The sequence below is a fragment of the Chenopodium album genome, chromosome 4 (genome assembly GCF_948465745.1).
Source record: "Chenopodium album chromosome 4, dcCheAlbu1.1, whole genome shotgun sequence".
NCBI lineage: Eukaryota > Viridiplantae > Streptophyta > Magnoliopsida > Caryophyllales > Amaranthaceae > Chenopodium > Chenopodium album.
The window spans coordinates 7346810-7356949 of record NC_137837.1 but is presented as its reverse complement, the minus strand read 5'-3'; positions in this window follow the sequence as shown (position 1 = coordinate 7356949).

Below are 10140 nucleotides of genomic sequence, written 5' to 3'. Positions count from 1 at the left end.
CAAATTAGCAATTGGACTTTGATGAAGAAAATGAATGGGCCACAAAACTGTCAAAATCACAAATGCATTAAAGCCATTAATATATCATTGGCTTTTACAGAACAATAGTAGAATGACAATTGGGTTCATAGGAGTTGGATGTCATGTGATGTGGGCCAGCCCAGAAGGCCCACTTTTACCCAAAAACTTAAAAAGACGGTACTACCTACCAAATACCAACATTTCACTTTTTCTTTTACACGTTATTTTTTCTGCCTCACAATCATCACCATTTATTATCAGCCGAGTGAGCCATGCTACAAATCGAAATTTCTTGCGAAAGTACGGTATGAAGTAATACTTTGTTTTCCTTTGGTAAGTAACTAGTATTGACAACTTTAATGCTTTATGTCATCTCAATTGATTGTTGAGAGATCGTAGGTCTCAATTTGTTGACTTGTTCTGATTAAATGAATTGAGCTGAATTAAACTAAATTGTTTATGAGAGAAGGAAATTAGGAAATGAACTGAAATTAACCTGAAGACAACTAGTCCTTAGTCACGTTACTTAAAACTAACATACTCCTTGTTCACATTTGACGTTTCTTAATCGAATCAATGAATGCGGGGATGTATTAAGAAATTCCTTTTGTTCCTAATTTTCTAAACTTTTTTCTATCAAAGGTTAGTGTTCTGTGTAAAGGAGTAAGTGAGATCCATAAAGTGAGTCGTTGTAGATAAAATTGGAGAATAAGCTTGTAAATGAAAGTTGACAAACATGAAAAACAAAAATAAATGGATTAGATGCTTCCAATGTTCCAATTAACTTAAGAGTTAGGTATGCCGAAAGATATTTTTAGCTCATTTATTCATGTTTTTGTTAGACTACGTATATAAATACATCTCTTTATTAAGAGGACAAATTTATCATTCTATAGCTTATGTAGTTATGCGTGTCATGCATGTAAAGGGCGGCTAATCTAACCCCCTCTCATCCATTGACTTCAACAAGTTTAATTAAGGTATGCATCAAAGTCAACCAACAAACAAATAGCACCTTTACCCCTTTGCAACATATGAATTAATAGCCCCTTTGTAACTCTCAATTATTCCATATATGTCAAAGGGTAATTGACCTAAAATTCTTGGGAAAAAAAAAAAAAGAGTGAAAGAATGCCATATTTCCTTCCATCTAGAAGACTAGAAACATGTCAATGAAAAAAAAGGCTCATTTAATGCAAACACTTCATGATAGCAATTTTTTCTTGAAGATTTACCAAAACTCAAAAGAACTTTTGTGGTTATTAGGTTAAGTACAATTACACGAAAATATAAGTTACAATATTTTTGAACTTAATATATATAGTTGTACGAATATTAATTAAAAGTACATACTTCGTATTTATGTAGTATTAGTTTAAGATGTTAAAAGTTTTGATTTATAATGTAGTCCAACATGCTTGTGGAACACATATTAGCAAATTTGAGTATATGTTATCCGATATAATTTATTGATGTCAACTTATTTAGAAATTAAGTCTTGATTCATAATATTAGCTTACTTGGAAATTAAGTCTTGATCTACAGCGTAATTTAATGCCAACTTATTTGGAAATTAAAATTTATACTTTTAAAATTCATTTAAACAAATAAAATATTAATGTTGTTAGAGAAGACTCATAACAGTTTTTTAAATTGTATGTTTATGTCATTATGTGTTTGTCCCTTTAAAATTTGTTTTGACTTTATACTAGGAGAGTCAGAGAATTATTGAACTTGTTTAAAAATCAATTATATGACGTTTTAATAATAATAATAAAAAAAATAGTTTAAAGGAATCAAGTTACATGTCGACGATAAAACTACTAATACGCAAAGATACAAAAACTCATTATATTAATACTCGTACATTTTACAAAAAATATACAATATATGATTAGCTTACGGAGTAATACATTTTTAATATACTCGTATAATCGAGTATTCAGAACATCTATACACCTTTTACATGTCAACTTTCTCTTATCTTTAATTGCATTTTCTGAATTTTCTCTTTGGGAAATGAAAGTCTATCTATGGCAATAAAAATAAAAACAATCTCCATTATTCCTTAGTCCTTAACTCCATGCATGCAAGATCTCAACCTAAATAAAAAGGAAAATGAAAATAATTAAATCTAGCTAACTTTTTACTGTAGCTCCTTTACCCCTTTGCAACATATGAATTAATATGAATTCGTAAATAATTTAATTAATTATCATATATTTACAAAAATATGCTGCAAACGACTTCTCAAAATTAGATATTTGCAAATAATTGGGAAGTACGTACATAATAATATACACAAATTTAAAACAACGATGCAATAGATATTTGTCGAAATGCAACAACATTTGCAATCAAACAAATTAAACAACCTTTCTTAAAAAAAAATATATAAAAAAAAAATATTAAAAAAAAAAAAGGGACACTACAGGTTGGAAAAAAGTCATGACACTGCCCAAAATAGATTTACCCAGCTAAGCTCTAAGATTTTGTGTTTCTATAAATAGTCAAAATGTAGGTCATCTTCTAATTAATAAAGATTATGTCACATTTCTAATTTGGGTATATTTTAACTACCCATTAATATACGGGGTACAATAAACCTCAAGATTATTCTAGTTAATAATATGATTAATAGTCCGTATTAGATAATAATAGCAAGTGCACCTTCTAATTGACGACAAGTTCTATCTTCTTGGAACTTCCATGATGCATGCATGGTAATTAACCATGTTGTTAAGTATCTTTTTGGCAGAAATATCCCTAAAGATTGGCATCTTACATGCATCTTTAGCAATTATAATTAGTAGTCTAATATAATAGTGTATTTTTTTAATCACGCAAAGAGTTTATGCTCGTGTTATTTATTTTTGCGCGAATGTGATGAGTTGTCCAATGTTACTACAATTGTCTAATTGATTTGGGCTGAAACCTTAATTACTTGGCCTAATGGCCCATACAATTTTATGTTTTTTTTAGCTTATTTGATTATGAAATTGATCAGAGTTTAAACGACTAAACGACTTATTACAGGCTGAGTTTAAAACCACAAGGTTTGGTCGTATCCCTACACATGTATTGACTTTTGGGTGCAAATTGACTTGATCCATGATTAATTTTAAATAAACGTAGAACTTTCGATGATTGAATTTCATCTCATACAATATGATACCTAAAATTCCAAATAAAATTGTTGGAAAATTGTGGTATACTGACCTTTTGGGAGTGGTTATCAGTCAATAGTCAGTACTAGTAAAGCATTAGCAAATTAGCAACACCAAAAGTTAAAAAAAATTGCCGCCCCATTTGTGTTTGTTGCTTAATTATAATTACGTGGCCTTTCAGCATCCTTTATTTAGATTCCTTCCAAATACTTAATCATCATCGATTCATCATCATCCTATTACAAAAATAGAAAGAAAATTAAGAGAAAGAGAAAGCTGCATTTTTTAGTTCAAATTCCACTATCTAATGTCCGTCACTAATGTATTTACGGAGTATATAAAAGGATACAATTTACTCACTTAATGAACCTATAGGGTATCACGGACAAATAACATTTAAACTAATGAATACAGTTTAGAAAACCGAATAACACAGCTATACTAAGGCACTTTGTAGAAAAATCCATATAAATAAATATTGTAATACGTAGTTTATCACCTTCAATGAAACACATAAGAGTAACGTTGTTGTCAATGGACAAAACCAATCCATTACAAAGAAACATAACTTTCACAATAAAGATAATAATAAGGAATCAAAATTATTAGAACAACGGGTAACATAATTGTCGATTGAGATGATCCCTAACAACGCGTATATATATGTATTATGTATGGATCCATCAAAATTAATTAAAACGATTGTCTAATGAAAGTGAGATCTCATTGCATACATGATCAGCTAAATTAGGGGTATGTAAACCAATAAACCATGTTTGTTGCATTAGTTTTAGAAAAATGTAATTGGCACCGTCCTTTAGATCACCTCCCATGTGAGTTGTGATATCACTTACTAGTTGACAACTATTTGTGTTTACGTAGTATGCCATTTGTAATATCTTATCACGCTTTCTACTGTTCAAATGAAGTTGGATTTTATTACTCTTTTTTTTAAAAAAAAAAAAAAAAAAAAATAATAATAATAATAATAATAATAATAATAATAATAATAATAATAATAATAATAATAGTTTCTTAAGCGGTTCATGCATTCGCTAAGGCTCAAGATATTGGTGCTCGTGCAGCTGCTCACATCTTCAGCAGGATCGGGTTCGCTATAGCTAGAGGGGTGGGGGCCCAGATTGTATCTCTGACTCCCCACCAATTTTTTGTAAATTGATTGACTTGGTAGGTTTTTTTGAAATTTTTATAATAATAATAATAATAATAATAAAAAATAAATAAATAAAAATTATTTTAGTTCACCAAAATATCTAAGTTATTATTTCAGTTGTCATGTGTTATTTATACAGTACAATATGTTCCTCCAAAAATATCTAGCCATTTCTGTTCATGTCAATTCTTGGATTTTGGAGTTATTTGGAATTTAGTTGATTTTATCAATTAATTTATGCAAAGATGTTATGTAATGCTTAATATATTGAGATTATTTGTTTATTGTTAGCAAAAGGGGGCAATTTTATTAATATATAGGGACTGAAATTGATAGAGAAAGATTTCACAAAAGGACATATATAATCAAGCAATAATTATACAACAACATCTCAAGTGTGTCATCAGCTTATTGAAATCCACTACCTCTCCTTTGCCAAATAATTTGTTCAGAAGTTAACCTTCGTTAATGGGTGTTCAAATTTTATTTCTTTGAATTATTTATATATTCTTTGAAAATATTATATATCCGTACAAGAAATTATTTTTCTTTTTATAAAAGTGTAATAATTATGAAACTAATTAAAAAGATATGGTGAAAATCATCTAACATTAGGAAATAGATGGACGAGAGAGGCAACTAAGGGCCTAAGGATGCGTTATATTCATTTGAATATAACTTAGTATATATCTTGTATTTATTGGAACAGTTTACTTATTAGCCGAGCTTTAACTAATTAAAACTAAATTATTTTAGTTGTGAAAACTTGATTATAAACTAAAACATATAATTTGGGAACTTGTTTCCCTGAGTAGCCCCATATCTTAGTGTGACAAAATGATTACATCATTTACTCTTAACAAAAATGTGATTTATTTTGCAAGGTTCAATAGGAATACATTAGGTTACCTGTATAAATAAAATTAATAATTAAAATAAATAAAATAAGAAAATAGAGGCAAGGGCAATGAATACAAAACATTCCGTATGTCAAAGTAATATGAATGATTAATACTATAATAAATATCCATTGTTTCGACGTTTCGTATATCTGTATTTAAATATAAATTAATGGCACAAATGCATACTCCAAGTATATATTGGCACTATATAAAATCCTACCACAAAAATAAAATTGATATGTGGTTCTCTAAATTCTATCAAGTAAAAAGTTTACTTGTAATGGCCACAAGAATTTGTTTAATGTTAATGAAGTTGTTAGCTAGCTGTTCATGCAAACTTTTACTTGTTTATCTGGCTCCTCTCTATTATCTGATCAACTTCTACTTTACGAAGTGATGCGCAATTAGTGGTGGTAAACGAAGGTCAATATGCATGATTAATTTCTAAAGAAGTGCTAATTAATTAAATTTTCTTCCCGTTAATTATGGAAGAGCATTAATCTTCCTCATCATAACATGCAACAAATGCATTTCATAACTTATCCAAACATATATTAATAATTAACAATTACATACTTAGAAGAGGAGTTTGGACCAATGAAATAAAACTATGTAATATATTATATACATTTTATGCAGGCATATCAAACACATGAAAAGCTATATTATTTTCATTAAATATATAGACATGCAAATTTTTTCAATCATTTGGATCAAGATAACAATAAATATTAATAATAATAACTCAAGATCTCTAGGTTGCTTCAAATCATATAATAATTATTTTATTTAAAAGGAGAGGGACCAAAATTAATTATAAAATGGGTGTATTGTGAACAAAAAGTTCTTTATCCGTTAATATATAATATAATGGAGCAATTTATAAGCAAGCAAGTTAGATGGATGTATGGATATCATGCATAGCCGCATAGGTCTTCATGAAAAAGTTTGGTTACTTGAATGTGCCCTTTCAAGCCTCTCAAAGGGATAAAATTATTTGTAATAATGTGATGGATAAACCAAGGAACAAAATAAAATAAAAAGTTAAATGAAATAACATACTCAATCATTATTCAACTATATATATGACAACGAAGTTTAAAATTTTGAATGTATAACCAGTAATTTTATTAAATATATATACACTCATAAGTTAAAGTCGATTGAATATCAGAAATCCTCACTATCTATCTTTATAGTTACATTAAGTTGTTCAATTAATTTTTTTTAAAAAGATCTCCTAAAAGTTAGAATCATAAATATAATAACAAATAAAAACGTATTTATTTTTTTTAATTTTTTTTTTTTTGAAGAGAAAATAAAAACATATTTCTGAAAATTGGAATTGTATACTTAATTATTTATTTATAACTATGGGTTATGTACCGATGTGAATGGTTTTTGCAACATCATCACATACATACATGTGTTTATCATATCCAATATGCAATGATAATGAATTATGGATCAATCAAAATATATATCAATTATAAAATTTAAAGAAGAGAATCAATACGATATTACCGGAGATAAATAAAAAAAAAAATTACTAAATATATATGTTCAAAAAAAAAAAAAAAAAAAAAAATATATAAAAAAAAAAAAAAAAAAAAAAAAAAAAACCCCACAAATAATACTACCTCCAATTTTCATTATTTGCAACTTTGGAATATTTATATTTCACAAATAATACCCCAAAGTTGCAAATAATAAAAATTGGAGGTAATATATGTTCTTCCCACAAAACTACATGCTTGAATTAATTGAATTTATAGGATGATAATGCCTAAATATTATAGTCAAACCTCATCTTTATTTCCCTTTTTTTTTATTAATTTAAAAAAAAAAAGGAGCTCATCATTTTCCCCTTTAAAAGTGATACGAGCATAAATGAACATAGTACTCACTTCTATTAATGTAAATTATTCCTCCTAAGTTCCAACTACGACACATTAGCATCACAAACATCATTCTCCACTAAGCTAAGTCACTCACTAATATTGTTGTTGACAGCATTTACCGACAATCACATTCATTAAAAACTTTACACTAAATTTTTTCTTCAATAAGAAAGTTAAAATGTGTATGGAATAACTGAAGTGACAAAATTGGTGCTAAAAAACCTACTTGTATTTATATGTCACATACACAAACAAAAACACGTCTCTATTACTTGTATTCATCAATGTTCACTGCACTACTGCACTAAAAAGGCATGGCACAAAAGTCAAAAACATTAGGCTACTTTTAAGGAGGACAGATTTATCTTAGATTTGCATCAAAACTGAATATAACGCATGGACAATAATATGCAAAATCTATCTCAATTATTTTGTACTTTGAATTGTAAATCTTGTTAAGGGTATGTTATGATTTACTGAACTGAACTGAAATGAAAGTTTTATAAGAGAAGAAAATTATAAATTAAATTGAACTGAACTGATTTCATGAATTGGACTGAACTGAACTAAAATTAAGTTGAAGAGAACAAGCCCTAAACCAGATCAAATTATTTATATGAATAACGATTAAGGGTCTGTTCTAATTGATTGAAATGAGTTGAAGTGAACTAAATATTTTATGAGAGAATGAAATTAAGAAATGATTTGAACTAAACTGAATTGAAAATGATTTGAAGGGAACAGACCCTTAAACTAAAAAAGAAATTCAAAGAGTAAATCGAGAACATTTGTAGCCTAATGATGCTTGTTTTATGCACTTAAAAGACAACCTAATCAACAATAAATAACACAAAGATAGTTTAAATTCGAAGATAAGGTACTAAAATTTACTCCATATGATGCTTGTTTTATGCACTTAAAAGACAACCTAATCAACAATAAATAACACAAAGATAGTTTAAATTCGAAGATAAGGTACTAAAATTTACTCCATATATCACAAACTCAAACAATAAACGGTGAAGAAAACATGATTTACCTTTATAAATTAAAGAATACAACCTATACGGCAGGTAATAATGAAATAATATAGAATAAAAGGACATACGAAGTTTTTTTATACTTGAATACAATTATATTTAAAGTACATATAGTTCAAACTCAAATACAAGTAACATATAAAAAAACTCGAAAAAAATTCAAAAAATAGGTTGTCGTCTCTAACTTAATTTTTTTTGGGGCAAGAAGAACTATATCCAAACAATACATTTTCACGGATTTAGCAGACTAAGCTACTTACACGTCACCAATAATTGAGAATGGAAGGAAGAGGGTAATTAAGGGAATTTCCCTAGCTACTCCCGTATCGGAGTTTTAATCTCTCAACTTCTCAAGCATAAGTAGTTAATGTAATTTTAAACTTATGATTTCAAAGTCACAAGATGAATGTTCCCCTCTACTCCATCAAACTTGCGTAATTAAGTTATCATGTGTAACTGTATCATGAGCAACGTGACAACATAGGTACTTTTTGCACATGTACACCCAAATACACCATCCAATTTGGCAAGAGCAAGCCTCAAGAAGGTTGGACCATCTTCTTCTGACAAGAAGAAAATTTAACATTTTGTAAGCACCACAATCGTGGCCATGTAACTATGTAAGTACTTAACTATTGTCCCTCGAAATTACTGTGAACTTTAGATTTTTGGTTGTATACGGAAAAGCTAGGCATCCAGATTCACGTGAAACATGACCTTAGTAAAACAAGGTTGATTTTTACCTAAAAAATCTCCTTAGATTTTGTAAAGGAAATTATGTTCAGTGAAAACAATTTTTAGGATAAAAAGGAGAGAAAACAAAACCAATTAAGTGAGTTGTCTATGATATATAAATGAAAGAAAAGGCAAAATAATTTTTGACTTCAATAATGCACTATGTATGCAGTGGCGGATCCAGGATTTTCGAACTTATGAGTCACCATCAATAATTGATCACTTGTTTCAATTCAAAAATTATATAAAAAAAAAATTATATTTCACCAAAATGATTTCAATCCAAAAATAGGATATAAAAATACATACTATAAAACTATTACATTAAACTAACTTTATGATTTTTTTACTTAAAAACAAGAATTATTAAAAAAAAAAGTTAGATAACTTAAGAGACCGGTTATTAAATATAACAGGTCTCTTTAATGAAATATGAAAGCAGCGCAAAAAACTATACTAGGCTGACAAAAAGAGACCTGTTATCTAGATAACAGGTCTCTAATGACGTGGTGGCAATAGCAGCAACAAAGAGACCACCTATCTGATATTTTAATAGACGGTCTCTTTGATACTTAAAAAACTGACAGTGGGCTAATCTCAAATAGAAGCAACAAAGAGACCTCATATCTGTAATAGGCGGTCTCTTAGTTTTTTTTTTTTTTTATTTTGGTGCTGGTGAGTCACGTGACTCACTGTGCACCTTAATAGATCCGCCTCTGTATGTATGTGTTACATAACTTACACTTTCGTATAAATGGCCGGCTTGCCATAAGTTGGTATGTTTAAATGAATTAATATGAACTAGCCTTTTGACCCGTGCAATGCACGGGTCATTCATAAAAAATTGCATTGAGAGATGAGTTAGGAAATATCAATAAGTCATTATGGGGTATAATCTGTAATTGGAAAGAAGATGGGGGTAAAATTAAGAGAAATTTGTGAAAAGGGGTCTTTTAAGTGGTCGATTTTTAGTAAAAAGTCCTTTTAAGTGGAAAGTTATGAAAAAGGACCTTTAATTTTAAGTTGTATTATGCATTTAGGGGGTACTTGGGTGAGTTTTCTTGATCGTCAATGTCTGGCGTTAAAAATTAAAAAAAAAAAAAAAAAAAAAATTCCCCCAAATTTCCCTCCTTTCTCCAACTACCCCTTTCTCTTTCTGGAATTTTGGGAAAAAAAAATATTTTATTTATTTTATTTTTT